At 35.9% G+C, this 13995-nt stretch overlaps 1 long non-coding RNA gene across 1 annotated transcript; it reads left to right on the top strand.

Moving 5' to 3' along the window:
• Window positions 1-703: 703 nt before the first annotated feature.
• On the top strand, window positions 704-4121 carry LOC136807610 (uncharacterized). The gene is made up of 2 exons (XR_010846697.1): window positions 704-2970; window positions 3146-4121. It is a non-coding gene; the product is annotated as an uncharacterized lncRNA (long non-coding RNA).
• Window positions 4122-13995: the final 9874 nt, after the last annotated feature.

The raw sequence follows: 13995 nt of genomic DNA, 5'->3' as shown, positions 1-13995 counted from the left end.
TTTATTGAAATGGGTCAAGAAATGCAACCCTTATTGCTGCTGGAAATTTACCTACAACAATATAAAGAAAAAAGACTCGAAAAAGAAAAACGCTGACTACTTTGTTGCAAAAGCAAGATGCACTTTTTCCGACTGTGCCTGCAACATTGTAGTCAAGCAAAACGCCGTTAACTCATCGGAGGTAACAATACGCTTCGAAGGTGATGTCAAACATAATATAACAAAGCCCAAGGCAAGGAAGATAAACGGCGAAGCAAGAAATCTCCTAAAGGCAACATTTATAAAAGACCCCAATCGAAGTGCAGCAAAAAGCTTTCGGAAGGGCTTATCATCAATACCCAATAAAGTTTTTTCCTCTGGAAATAGGGATGATGTGGGATGTTCCAAGAAAATCCATCAAAAAATCAGGTCGGAAGTCAATGTAGAGCTCAACTCCGTAGAAAATATTCATGGCAATCTTAAGAAACTTCAAAGAAGATTGATAGATGAAGATAAATCGGCAACTCGAAAGTTGAATCTGACTTTCAGGAAAGTCTTTGGTTTTGTTCAACATTTTGTGGTCTCCGATTTCGAATTCAAATTTGTAAAAGAGAAACACGTGAGGCTATTCCATGATTTGGCCCAACGAGACATCATTTACTTAGACACAACCGGAAGAGTCGTAAAAAAAATTAAAGAGTTTGACAAGCTGTTCTTATACACTGTAAAAAATAATTTTCTTAAGCTAGATAATCATCTCAATTTAAGAAAACTTAACCGATTTTAAGATCACATTTCTTAAATTAAGTTTCAAATTTTCGAGTTTTGAAAAAAGTACAGGTTATCCTAAAATAAGATAAATTTTCTAATGTTTTTGTAGAAAGTGCGCAGAGAAAGAAAAGGGTTTACTAAGCATTAAATTTCTTTTGTTTTTTATCAATAGAGTTTATTGAATAAAGAAACTCGCTACGTTATTTTTTCAACAATTTTTTGAAAATTTTTGTAAGAGAAGTTTACTATATGGAAGAGATTCTTTTTGATGAGAGAAGTGAAAAGACAAGACGCGAACCATGAAAGATGAGTATTTTTTATCTGTTCACTTTACAAAATTGAAATATATAACATACCTACACATGTGTTTTGACGCTTTTTCACTTTATAATCACAAGAGCATGAAAAACATATTGGGATATTTTAGCGAAATTTGTAACATAAGTATTATTGAATGAGATGGTATGGCCAAGCATAAATTTTAAATTCATAAATGCGTGGAAACAATTTGTAGTCATGTGCTACCTAAATTGTGCAGACTACCGGGTTACCTTAATGGAGAGGCCCGTTTGCTTCTACAAAACCTTAGAAAGATAACTGTAAAATTGGCAAGTCAGTGTAGAAACAATTTGTAGTCATGTGCTACCTAAATTGTGCAGACTACCGGGCTACCTTAATGGAGAGGCCCGTTTGCTTCTACAAAACCTTAGAAAGATAATAACTGTAACATTGGCAAGTCAGTGTGGAAACAATTTGTAGTCATGTGCTACCTAAATTGTGCAGACTACCGGGCTACCTTAATGGAGAGGCCCGTTTGCTTCTACAAAACCTTAGAAAGATAACAGTAAAATTGGCAAGTCAGTGTGGAAACAATTTGTAGTCATGTGCTACCTAAATTGTGCAGACTACCGGGCTACCTTAATGGAGAGGCCCGTTTGCTTCTACAAAACCTTAGAAAGATAACTGTAAAATTGGCAAGTCAGTGTGGAAATAATTTGTAGTCATTTGCTACCTAAATTGTGCAGACTACCGGGCTACCTTAATGGAAAGGCCCGTTTGCTTCTACAAAACCTTAGAAAGATTACTGTAACATTTGGCAAGTTAGTGTGAAAACAATTTGTAGTCATGTGCTACCTAAATTGTGCAGGCTACCGGGCTACCTTAATGGAGAGGCCCGTTTGCTTCTACAATAAACCTTAGAAATATTACTGTAACATTTGGCAAGTTAGTGTGGAAACAATTTGCATTCATGTGCTACCTAAATTGTGTAGACTACTGGGCTACCTTAATGGAGAGGCCCGTTTGCTTCTACAAAACCTTAGAAAGATAACTGTAAAATTGGCAAGTCAGTGTGGAAACAATTTGTAGTCATGTGCTACCTAAATTGTGCAGACTACCAGGCTACCTTAATGGAGCAGCCCGTTTGTTTCTACAAAACCTTAGAAAGATAACAGGAACATCGGCAAGTCAGTGTGGAAACAATTTGTAGTCATGTGCTACCTAAATTGTGCAGACTACCGGGCTACCTTAATGGAGCAGCCCGTTTGTTTCTACAAAACCTTAGAAAGATAACAGTAACATTGGCACGCATTGGCAAGTCAGTGTGGAAACAATTTGTAGTCATGTGCTACCTAAATTGTGCAGACTACCGGGCTACCTTAATGGAGCAGCCCATTTGTTTCTACAAAACCTTAGAAAGATAACAGTAACATTGGCACACATTGGCAAGTCAGTGTGGAAACAATTTGTAGTCATTTGCTACCTAAATTGTGCAGACTACCGGGCTACCTTAATGGAAAGGCCCGTTTGCTTCTACAAAACCTTAGAAAGATTACTGTAACATTTGGCAAGTTAGTGTGAAAACAATTTGTAGTCATGTGCTACCTAAATTGTGCAGGCTACCGGGCTACCTTAATGGAGAGGCCCGTTTGCTTCTACAATAAACCTTAGAAATATTACTGTAACATTTGGCAAGTTAGTGTGGAAACAATTTGCATTCATGTGCTACCTAAATTGTGTAGACTACTGGGCTACCTTAATGGAGCAGCCCGTTTGCTTCTGCGTAAAAACCTTGAATACTATTTTGGACTTTTTTTCTGGTACAAGCCACTTATATTTAAATCAAAGCTCTTCGTATTTTTTTTTCAGGAAAAGTGAAGTGCAAACCCGGAAGAGAAACGTCATCTACATGTCTACATCTCTACAAGTCGTCTTCAAAAGGTAAGAAAATTTTTGTAATTGTTTACCCAGCACCTTCAATATTTGCGTCTTCATTACTCCAATTACAAAATCTCTTCAGAGTCATTTAGCAAACGTAGGTGGAAAGAAGCAATTACTTATCTTTGAGCTATGTTGGCTTGTGAAGTCTAATATATTCTAATTTCCTTTTCTACAGGAGACTGATAGACCGAACGCAAGAAAGAAAGAACTGTTTGCCTGAGATGCCAAGACTAATGGTAGAAGTTAGGACATGGAAATCGTTTATCGTGTACGGTAGCAAGATTTTGACGGTGGAGCCGCTTCCACTCGGTTTTGCTTTACTTGCTCCTCGAATACTATCCAACAGACAGAGCTGATTACCTGTATGCATGGCAATCTAGCACCGGATCGTCTTCAAAGACACTTGTTGTAATGATTCTCATTACGAAAGCTTTAACAATGCAGTAAAAGGACTTCAGAATTTCTACCCAGCGATTTCGACACCTCTATGTCACAGAGCCGCTGGGACCCCCGCCCAACTGGAAAATTTGACAAAAATTTCGTGCCGGTAGGAAAAAAACCTGAAATTTCGGTCCCACTGCTGGGAAATTGACTTTGATTCCTTCCCCATTCGAAATAAACTATTCGCACTGAAATTCTTATCCCCAATGAGGAAAAAAGTTCCACCGGGGCTGTGAGACAGGGCTGTATTTCATTTTGTGGTTTATTTTATAACTACTATCGAATTTTTAGAACTTTTGTAGAGCTTATTTTTTGTTAATAATTTAGATACAGTTCGTTTTCGTACTTTTCAAACTTTTTTTCAGTGCAATCGAATGACCATATAATTGGGTTTCTTTTTTGTAGTTCTATTGTACCTTAAATTTAACCATACCTTCATCGAGCAAAGTCTCGCATACACTAAGGATTTTAACTTGAAATTGTTTTTGAATGGAATATTTGCGTACAGATAAATAAAGGTGTATACATGTTAATATTTTCGTTAATTGTTATTACTCTTAAAGATGTATATATGAAAGGCTTTCAACAGGCCTACTTTATTTTTGTTGATGATAGGATCCAAAAATCTCAAATTCGCTGCCGAACTTGAGATTTTTGCGGCTTTTTAATCACGGAGAAAAGATGAAATACCAGCCTTTTGGTTCAAATTATACAGACTTAATTTTATTGAAAACCACGCATTTCTGTCGGTACCCATTTCTGTCTTTACAATGTGTCAACTGGGTAATTCCCATATACAACAACTTAAATCAAGAAAAATCTCTATTGTGAAAATATCTAAAAACAAGAAATGACAAGAAAAAATATCTAATAATATTATCCTGTTTTGAGAAAAATATCATCTTAAAACAAGATTATTTGGGTTGAAATGTGCACTTGGTTTTAATCTTAAAACAAGAAAAATCTTCTAGATAAAAAATCTATGCCATCTCAAATCAAGATAAAATTTCTTACCCATCGGAATAGAAAATTTATCTTGAAAGTGGGATAATTTATCTAGTATTAGGAATTTTTATCTACTTTTTAGAAAATTATTTTTTACAGTGTACGCACTGGTGATGAGACACCCTTTTGGAAAAACAGTGGCTTTCCCCTCAATGAATTATCTAACCTCCAGTCATTCAACAGAATCTGTAAGAATTTCGTTAATGACACTGAGAGAAAAAGAAAGAAAGCTGTTCGACGAATGCTGCCAACCCAAATTAATCATCACCGACAATAGTAAAGTTCTACAAGGTGCAGTGTTACGGGAGTTCAATGGGGAGTCAATCCTTGACTACGTCAATCGGGTGTTTGATTTGTTGACGTCTTCTGTCGAGCAACTCAAATTGGTGTCTAAGATATTGACGGACATTTTTTCCTGCAGTGGTCACTTGTTAAAACAAGTAAAAAGGGCTACTATCATAAAGTGTCCATCCATTAGAGATTTGCATAGGACGTATGATCGTTTGTATCAGTTTGGAAGAGTTGACCAATATTGTGATTTTGTTTGAGACAATTATAACTTCGAGGTTCACCAACAGTAAACTCAGACAAGATGTCCGCACACTTGAAAACTACGCGAATGAGTTCGATGATCATCAATTGTTTGAGGAGGAGGAGGATGAGAATCATGAAGAAGTGGACAGTGCTGCAAATACTGAAGAAGAAGATTGGGATGAAACAGATGATGAAGAAGATTAACCAAAAAGCAAAAGCAAGAAGAAGAATGACAACAAGAAGAAGAAACAAAATAAATGGATAGTTTATTGGGATGCAAAAATGAATAAAGCAAAAGAAGATTTTGCAACAACTGATGAGGATCTCGAAGACAACCCATATTATTCCCCTTCGTTTTACGCGTACTTTCGTAAGTATCTTCTGAACATCACACCAATTTGGACACGTATATATGTTGACAAAGGAATTGAGTTGGAAAGCACCAAGGGTCGAACAATAAATGATGAAAATTCTACTAATGCAACCGTCGAAAACTTTTTTAAATACATCAAAACGGAGATTGATACGTCTTTGCCGATTATACCGTTCATTGAAAGTTACCATCAAAACCTGCAGGAGCTTTCCGTCGAGTATTTGAATGGTGTTATGGAGGGATGCAGGGAAGATGCAAAACAAGGGGAAAAACAGTTGATCAAGATTTTGAATGATGACTTGTAAGAAAATCATGTCACTCCAGCAGAAACCGAGACTTGGTGCAGGAAGCGAAAGAAAAAGAAAGGTAACCAATATCTCCGACCTAGTAAAAAAGCTAAGTTCCAATGTTCTACACCCGAAAATGATTCTTCAGATAAAGCTAGTGAAGATGATGCGTCGTTAGCCGGAAAAGAAAAAAAAGAAGAAGAGGAAGAAAATGAAGTTCAACAACAAAGAGAAGGGAAGAAAAGTAGCTCAAATATTTCAAAGAAAAGGATTACTTCGACAGAGGATCAAAAAAAACAAATTCAATGAAAGTTCTGTTCAAGGCTGCTGTTCAATGGATATCCGTGGAGAGAATATGGTGGTATGCGAAAGGTGTGACAAGTGGTTTCATGAACATTGCCTTGAATTCGACCTCAAGTTTTTGAAACATGTCGATTTCTTGTGCTACAGGTGCTTCAAAAGTATGACGTTTGGAATCGCCAACTTTTTCCATTATCAATTAAAGAAAGATCCCGTCCTGAATGACAAAGGTTATGATCTGATTTTCAGTGTTTTAACTCAAGAGCAACAGAAGTCTTTTGAAAATCACAAGTTTCTGACGAAACAGTTAGTAGATGCTGAAAGCATCTTTGTTGAAAGTAAAATCGGCATAGTCAACAACAGACTCAACTGCTGGTTTTCCTCACTGGTTCATTGCCTTTTTGGATCCACTGTAAGTTGTATTAGTGGGTCTCTCGACAAGAGTCTTCTAGCTATCCAAGAGAAGATTAGAACATCACCGTCAAAGAAAACTCCGGCAATCAATTTGCTTAAAGAGTACCAGAATGTCAGTCACAGTTTAGGAATTAGGGTGGATCAAAACAAGCATCAGGGTGTTCTCGACTTGGCTTAAAATTTGATTGAACAGCTACCATTGGGACTTGAATTAAAAATTCGATCCATGATCGCTCCAATTTGCCAAACCTTCAACCAAGTTTTCAGGCTAGACATGCAATCATTCGAGACAAGCCTGGACCTGCAGATACCCGAGATTTCAGGTTTTGATTCTGCAATCAAAATGACCGATTTGCTGTGGTTCAACATGGCTGGCTGGGCTAATGTGAGTCAGGACAATATTAAAGAGAGATGCTCGTGTACGCCAAGCAAGATTCGTAATTTTGTTGTTAATCTTGATTCCCCAAATTACCTTGTGCTACGGATGGAAAGTATGTATTACGAAAAAGATGCCCCTAAGCTCGTCAAAACGAAGGTTTTAATAGAGCGAGAGATTGACCTAAATCACTTCTCTCCAACGTTTCAAAACGATTCAAAATATTGCCTTGTGTCTGCAGTGAACTATGGTGGTGGGGAAAGTATCTTAACCAACCATTTTACAGCCACCCTGTTCGACCATACCAAAGACAAAGCAGTTTGGTTTGATGATGCTAAGGTAAAACGATTTACCACTGACAAGCGGCTAAAAAACGAAGATTTTGAACGAACGCTCTATTTTGCCGTTTACATTAAGCAGTCGTGTATTGGAAAATCGTCAGTTCCTTCAAATGTTCAGTATCCTTGGAAGTTAGGGGAAGAAGAATTGTATTTGGCTGAAAAGGTTTTGTTTGGTAACCTCACATCGTCAAATGTGGTCCCTCGAAATGCATTGTTATCATGCTCAGGAAACAATTTGATATCAGTCGATGTGATTTTAACATTCGCAACAGCCGTGGCTAGCAAATATCCGCGCATCAAAGTCCTTTCGCCCGACGTCATGACCTATGCCAACAAAGGACGTCAAAATGTGGAATTTCAAGTCCTGGAGAAGGACGGGATTTCAATGTACAACCTGATTATCTTACTGCACCACACACCTGGAAATCCGGGGCACTGGTCGACAGTTGGAATTTATCCTAAGAAACAGATCATTGTACATTTAAATTCTCTATTTGATGACAACGATGAACCCTTCCAGTCCACCTTATTTATTTTGAGCCTTATACATGCCAACCGAAAAGAGCATTTTTTCTTTCCTGAGTGGAATCTTTATCAGCCCATTGACTTACCAAAACAGAAAGACGCAGTCAATTGTGGATTGTTTGCTTGCATGAATGCATATAATTTGATCCAGAGGACAACTTTTACGGCATTGGATGATAACGCTACCCTCCTAAGATACTGGGTCATGTCTACGTGTATCAATGCAGAAATTTATCTTCCATCGAGAGCAAACTTAGTAACAAAGGATATCAATAAACGCGAAAGATTTGATCACATTCAGATTGATCGACATCCCAAGGAATTTCAGTCCACTAATACCTATGACAAAGTATTCGAGGCAGTTGAAGCTCGTGTTTCGTTGAACGAAGTCTCGGAATCTTCCAGCTCTAGTGACGATGGGGAAAAGGACAATGGTGTAAACGGTGGAAAAGATGACGAAGATGAACAAGTTAACCTTCCGTGCGACCTAGAGGCGTATCTGAAATCCGCATCATACAAAAAAGAATTAGAAGAAATATTCCGATCGCCGAACTTACTAAACCAGCATGACATGGTCGTACTGTATCGTACATTTTCAAGAGAGTCGATGGATAGTGTATTTACTTGTTCCGAAGATGATTATTTGATATCTTTAAAAGAGCGTTATGAAATCGCGCTTATTGTCTCCAAAGAAATGAGCAACACAACCTTTGGATTACCATTGAGAACAACAGTATCTGAATTCTACCTAGAGGTAGTTTGCAATGTTCTTCTCTGTCTTTTCTACAAATCAACCAAAGATTTCAGTCAGTTAGAGGCCGACCGTATGGTTACTCCAGGATATCCCTATCACAGAATGCTTCTATCAAAGGTACTCATAACAATTAATTTGACTTCCTGTCAAATCACACTTTTTCAAGCATACTTACATAAAATACTTTGTTTAAAATACTTTTGGCGTACAAGTTTTAGCGACTCAAACCTTTCTCGCGAAAGTAAATATCTTTGAAAATTCTTTACAGGGCAATTTGTCATTTAAACTATTTTTCATCAATTTCAAATTAAATGGTTTAAACTTAACTCTTCACCAGATAAAATCATCCGCAAGTACTGAAATCAACAAGAGGGACATCCGACGTAAGTATTTCATATAAAATTAAATCATCAAAACTCATTATATGACAGGACTTTAGAATAATTAAAAAACGACGAGATGTGATGCAATCGATTTTTTTGCAATGGAACAACCTTTAACTTTATTAGGTTTATTCCGTGTATATCAAATGACACCACATCTTTATTATATTTTTAAATGTTTTTCTATTTCGTTTAAGTTGTGAAAGGTGTATATCAAAATCAAAGAACGCATGCCATTGTTCATCTTGATTTTGTGACATTTACACATACTGTCATGTTTGCTGCCATAAATGTTGAGAAAATGAGGTTACTTTTGTAGAATTTGGTTAGTTTAATACATAGTAATTTTTCATCAAATTGGAAAAAACACGAAATTTTGAGGTTTCCACTACCCTTAGTTACACTTGAATTTGTACTGTGGTTAAATTGAGGTTACCAGATTGAGGTTACCTTATTTGCAGGCCTATATCTCAATGTCCGATAAGTGAAAATCATTCAAATTATTTTTGAGGGCCAGGTATACATTTTTCTATCCGGTGATGCTTTTTATTTTTTTTAATTCACTCTTTTGGGGCCTTATGAGGTTACCAAGTTTCACTGAAATTTTATTTGTGAATGCAAAACTGTAGACATTACAGAAATATAATTGAAAAAGATTTTGTTCAATTATGTGATAAATTGAGTGGCATATTGAGGTTACTTTTATTACCTCTGAAAAATGGGCTTTTAAATGAAATTCTAGATACCCTGAAACATTAAAAAAGGGCCAGATATAAGTAGTGATTATAAGGAAGTAGCGTTTGAATGGAAAAAACTCACTTTTTTCTATAAAATAAAATGGTAAACTATTTCAAAATTCCAGTGTTCTGTGTTTCAGGATTTTGGTTATATTTTTGAGGTTACCGGTTCTTTGGACTGAAACTTATGTGAAACGCTAATGTTTGGGATCGATTTACCCAAGATTAATCACATGGCAAATTTTTTTTATCATTCACAATACTGTAATTAATAATCATAATTATATTTTCCCAACATGTTTCACAAGTGTGATACTTTTGAGGCTACCTTGTTAAATTTTCCTTTTTATTTACTGCAACATTGCAATATTGAAACATGTGCAACGTTGCAATGTTGCAACATTGGGCAAATGTGGGCACATGTGGGCAAAGCAGTGTAATGACTTCTTTTTTTGATAAATAAAAAGAGCTTGAGGAAGTTTTAATTCAGTACAACTTGGAGATTTCTTGACAGCAAGTGATATTAATGAGGTTATCTTTTTTTATTCTTTAGACAATAAAACATTAACTAGTAAATTAAATGGAAACAAATCATTTCAGTTGGACCTGTCCAGTTTGTCAGAAAGTTTTAAAGCATAAGAAAAGCGTAAGCAGGCACAAAAAGACTCACAAGGAAGAGAAGGAATTAATATGTGGCAAGTGCAACAAAGTATTTGCCAGGAAAGACAACTTTCAACGCCATAAATTAAAATGCATCGCAAAGAAAGAACCGCTTTGCCATATCTACTCAAAAAAGTTCAGGTCATTGTGGTTTCTCAAGAGACATGAAAAAACAGACACGCAAAAGGTCCAAAACAAGTCAGGAAGCAAACAAGTTAAGCCAAGGCCTGAGCAAATGATTGACGACTCACTCGAAGAATTGCCAACAATGGTTCCAATAATCAGGTATGAATTTTAAGATCTTTGAAATTTAAATGCTTAAAATTGTTTAAAAATAGGCAAAAATATAGTTTTGAGCATAATGTAGTAATTGAGTTTAGATCTTAGCACAATTTCTTTCTTATATGACGCGTTATTCAAGCCACCTTGACATTAGTGCAGATCCAGAAACAACAGCAGAGTTACAAGAAGACCTTGATCAAGTTTGTAAATCTATTATCAGTTTGCAACTTAACAGTATATTAGATTCCTATTTCTGGGATTCTGATAATAGAATAATGAAGTGTATTATTTTATGTGAATCAAAGTGAAGTTATTCTAGGCCAGTTCCAAACCTTTAACAATTTTCTGTTAGATTTTGATGAAGTACTAAGTATAGCTTTTTAGTTAATTTCCTAAAAATAGTCTCTTAATAAGATTTTTCTTTCTCTCAACAGACAGCAAATGATGTTCAACAGGCAACTCCTTCAACTCCGAGATCCGTTAGATTTAAAAGCAATCAGGTATATAAAACTCTAAGCTACAAATTAAGGACTAACTGCTGACAATAACCATTTGGACGTGGATTATTCTGAGAACCTCAAGACTCCTGTCAAGTATGAACCAGAAAGTTTGCATTGGTCACATACCCAGGTAACTGTTCATTCTGGCATCTTAAAAACGCCGATGTGCAAGTCCTATCATCCGTTTATTTCGAATGACCGAAAACATGATCAGGCATTTGCACAGGTCTGCATCGAAAAAATGATTGAAAACATTCCAGTGGAATTTAAAGATAGACCAATCATCATTGAATCAGATAATTGTACTGCACAGTACAAATCCGTGACCCGCTTTCGGTTGATTCAGGATCTTGCAAAACGACTCGATACAACAATTGTAAGAGTTTATGGGATTGCAGAACATGGCAAAGGAGAAGTCGATCATGTTTAGGGCGTTGCAAAAGCATCCGTTCGCAGAGAAGTTGCTAACGGATCTCTGTTCATCAATGCTGGTGATATTGTTTCATTTTTGCAAAACAAATTTGAAGAGAAGGAAAGTCCACGATATGTCATTGATGAAATTACTGATCAGGCTGAAAGGTTGAGGAACATATGCAGGTTAAAGAACTTTTCGTCCATAGAAGGTTCCAGTAAGTTCCAAGTAATGGTCTTCAGACCAAATAACCCAAAGATTCTAGCAGCTGAAAGGATCTGTATTTGCTCTGAGTGTGAGGAAAGTTATGGCTCCTGCTCTCTTTTCAAGGAGTATGAAATGGTAGTTGGCGATCTTAATCACACCTCACTGCGATCATATGGTGCTCTCATTCAAAATGAAAAGGTACGAGTCACAAGTGACTTCATCACCCCGGGAACCGTTTGTGCTATTGCTGCCAGTGACAACTCATCTGACACAGTTTGGTTTGTTCTAATATCAAGTGACGAGATGTCCAGCAATGATGTGACTACTGATGACTATGGGCACTCCATCCCTCAAGGAGAAGAGTATTTCGAGGGACACTATTTGGAGAAGCATTCAAGCAAACGTTCTGCAGATTATTATCAAGCAACCAACAAAATTTCCCTAATTTCCAAGGCTAGCGTAGTTTATCCATTTGTTGACTTTGAAAATAACAATAAAGACTTGGCGATTATAACAAATGTAGAGCTTTGCCAAATCATTGCCTTTGTAGAACATTATGAATTTACTGAGTAATATTGTTTGACTATATTGTTTTCGTTCTGTTGTATTTGGATTTTACGTATGTTCACATTTTGATTGGTTTTGCTGAAAAGTGTTCTGTGTTACTTTTTTTGCGCTTTATTTCAGTCCCTCTTTCAATTCGAGAAAATTTCCAACAAAACTGTAACCTCAATAATGCAACTTTTAGAACATAATTAGCAATGATATTATTGATTAGTGATGGTTCTTCAGTTTTGAGGGTGATTTTTAAATTTTGAGTCTAAATTGTAACTTTTTAACCAATTTACCTTACTTTTTCGTCAAAATTGTAAAAAGGTAACCTCATTTTATCACAATTTAGTATTATTTTCACTTGTTTTGTTCTTTAATTACATATAATATCAAATTTTGTGTTGAAGTTGAAAAAATGTTTTAAACTGAATGATTTTACAGAGATTCTCTTACTAAATATGATGAAATATTACCAAAAAGTAACCTCAAATATCTCACTCAATCTTGAATATTTTGCGCACCTTTTTCGACCAAATCATCTGTTTACGATGTTCTATGGTGTTCTAAAGGGAGTCCATTAAAATTGAAGGTAACCTCAAAACTACCACACCAAATTCAAAATAAATTTACGCATGGTTAAGTTACATTGTTTTGAGGATCTGTTTTAAATTTCAAGCCCAAACAACCATTATTTAGAATTTTATTCCAAAATTTTTAAAAATTGACATTTTGAGACTTTCAAAAAATGTCACGCAATTTTTGACTGTGTTCATTAAGTTCTAACTGTCAAGTACTGTTCAGTAATGGATGTAATCTTCATTTGAAATCAACTAAGATAGTTGGTGTAAGTTTGAAGAGAACAGTTTTTTCCATGATTGAGAAAAAGCTAAAAAACAATTATTTTTTATTTCTTAGGACGATGAAGAAGAGTCGTTTATTGCCAGAGAAAACATAAATAGTTCTCATAAGCTGTCTTTATATGCAAAAAGTAATTTTTATTTCTATCCCAATTTCCATTATTATTACTCTCTTATCTTGAGGGAACTAATTCTGGCAAAATTAGTTCTCGTCAAAATTGAAAATTGTATCAGTCGCCAAATAAATTCTCACTAAAATTAAACTTTTTAAAGAATTTTACGATCACGAAAATTGTCAAAATTGGTTCATTATGAAAAAATAGCAGGATAATACTATAGCTCAAAACGTGCATCTCGTCCCAAAGTTTGAAACCACGCCATAACGCAACAAAAAATGCCCAATCACGTCACCACACAAACCGCTGGGGGATCTTTTATAAATTCACAAAAGTTTCACTTGTCAATTATTGCAATGTCACAATGTTTTTAATTCTTATTAAAGCAAGCCTAGATGTTGCATGGCCGAAATTGGCGGAATATTGCGAGAAAAAGCACGTTTTTTCTGTGACGATTCCGATAGAAATGGTAAACAACAAGACCATCTTGGCGATTAAGACATGGTGTCTAAGGGATCCGCCCTTGTCTCTCAGGCATATACAAATCACTGGAACTAAATTAAACGCCATGGAGTGCAGGAGGATTTTGAAACAACTGGACGTATGATGAACAACGTGCCTTGCTGATGAACCCTACCTTATAAGAACTTTTTTTTTTTAAAGGCTACAGCTTTTTTAGATCAAAAGTAATTGAGGGTGGTAAATTCTAGCCCCCCCCTTGGGGCTACAAAAATTGAAAAAGCTTGGGGTTAATAGGGTTAAGGTACGATTCTGAAATTTTTGGTGTGAGTAAACAACAACCAAAGGTACCTTTCCAAAAAAATAGTTTTTGTGATGATGTCCTATTTTCATAATGGAACGCCGTTTTGAAAAGAATTAATTATGACAGTTTTGGCGCACTGTACTGCCTTTTGGAAGTGAAAATTTTGGCAATCTGAACGAATGTGAATCTGAATGAATGCCGTTAGT

This window comes from Clytia hemisphaerica, unplaced genomic scaffold (genome assembly GCF_902728285.1).
Source record: "Clytia hemisphaerica strain Z4C2 unplaced genomic scaffold, Clytia hemisphaerica genome assembly, whole genome shotgun sequence".
NCBI classification, from domain to species: domain Eukaryota; kingdom Metazoa; phylum Cnidaria; class Hydrozoa; order Leptothecata; family Clytiidae; genus Clytia; species Clytia hemisphaerica.
Note: the sequence above shows the minus strand (reverse complement) of the source record. Positions and strands in the feature narration are given on the sequence as shown.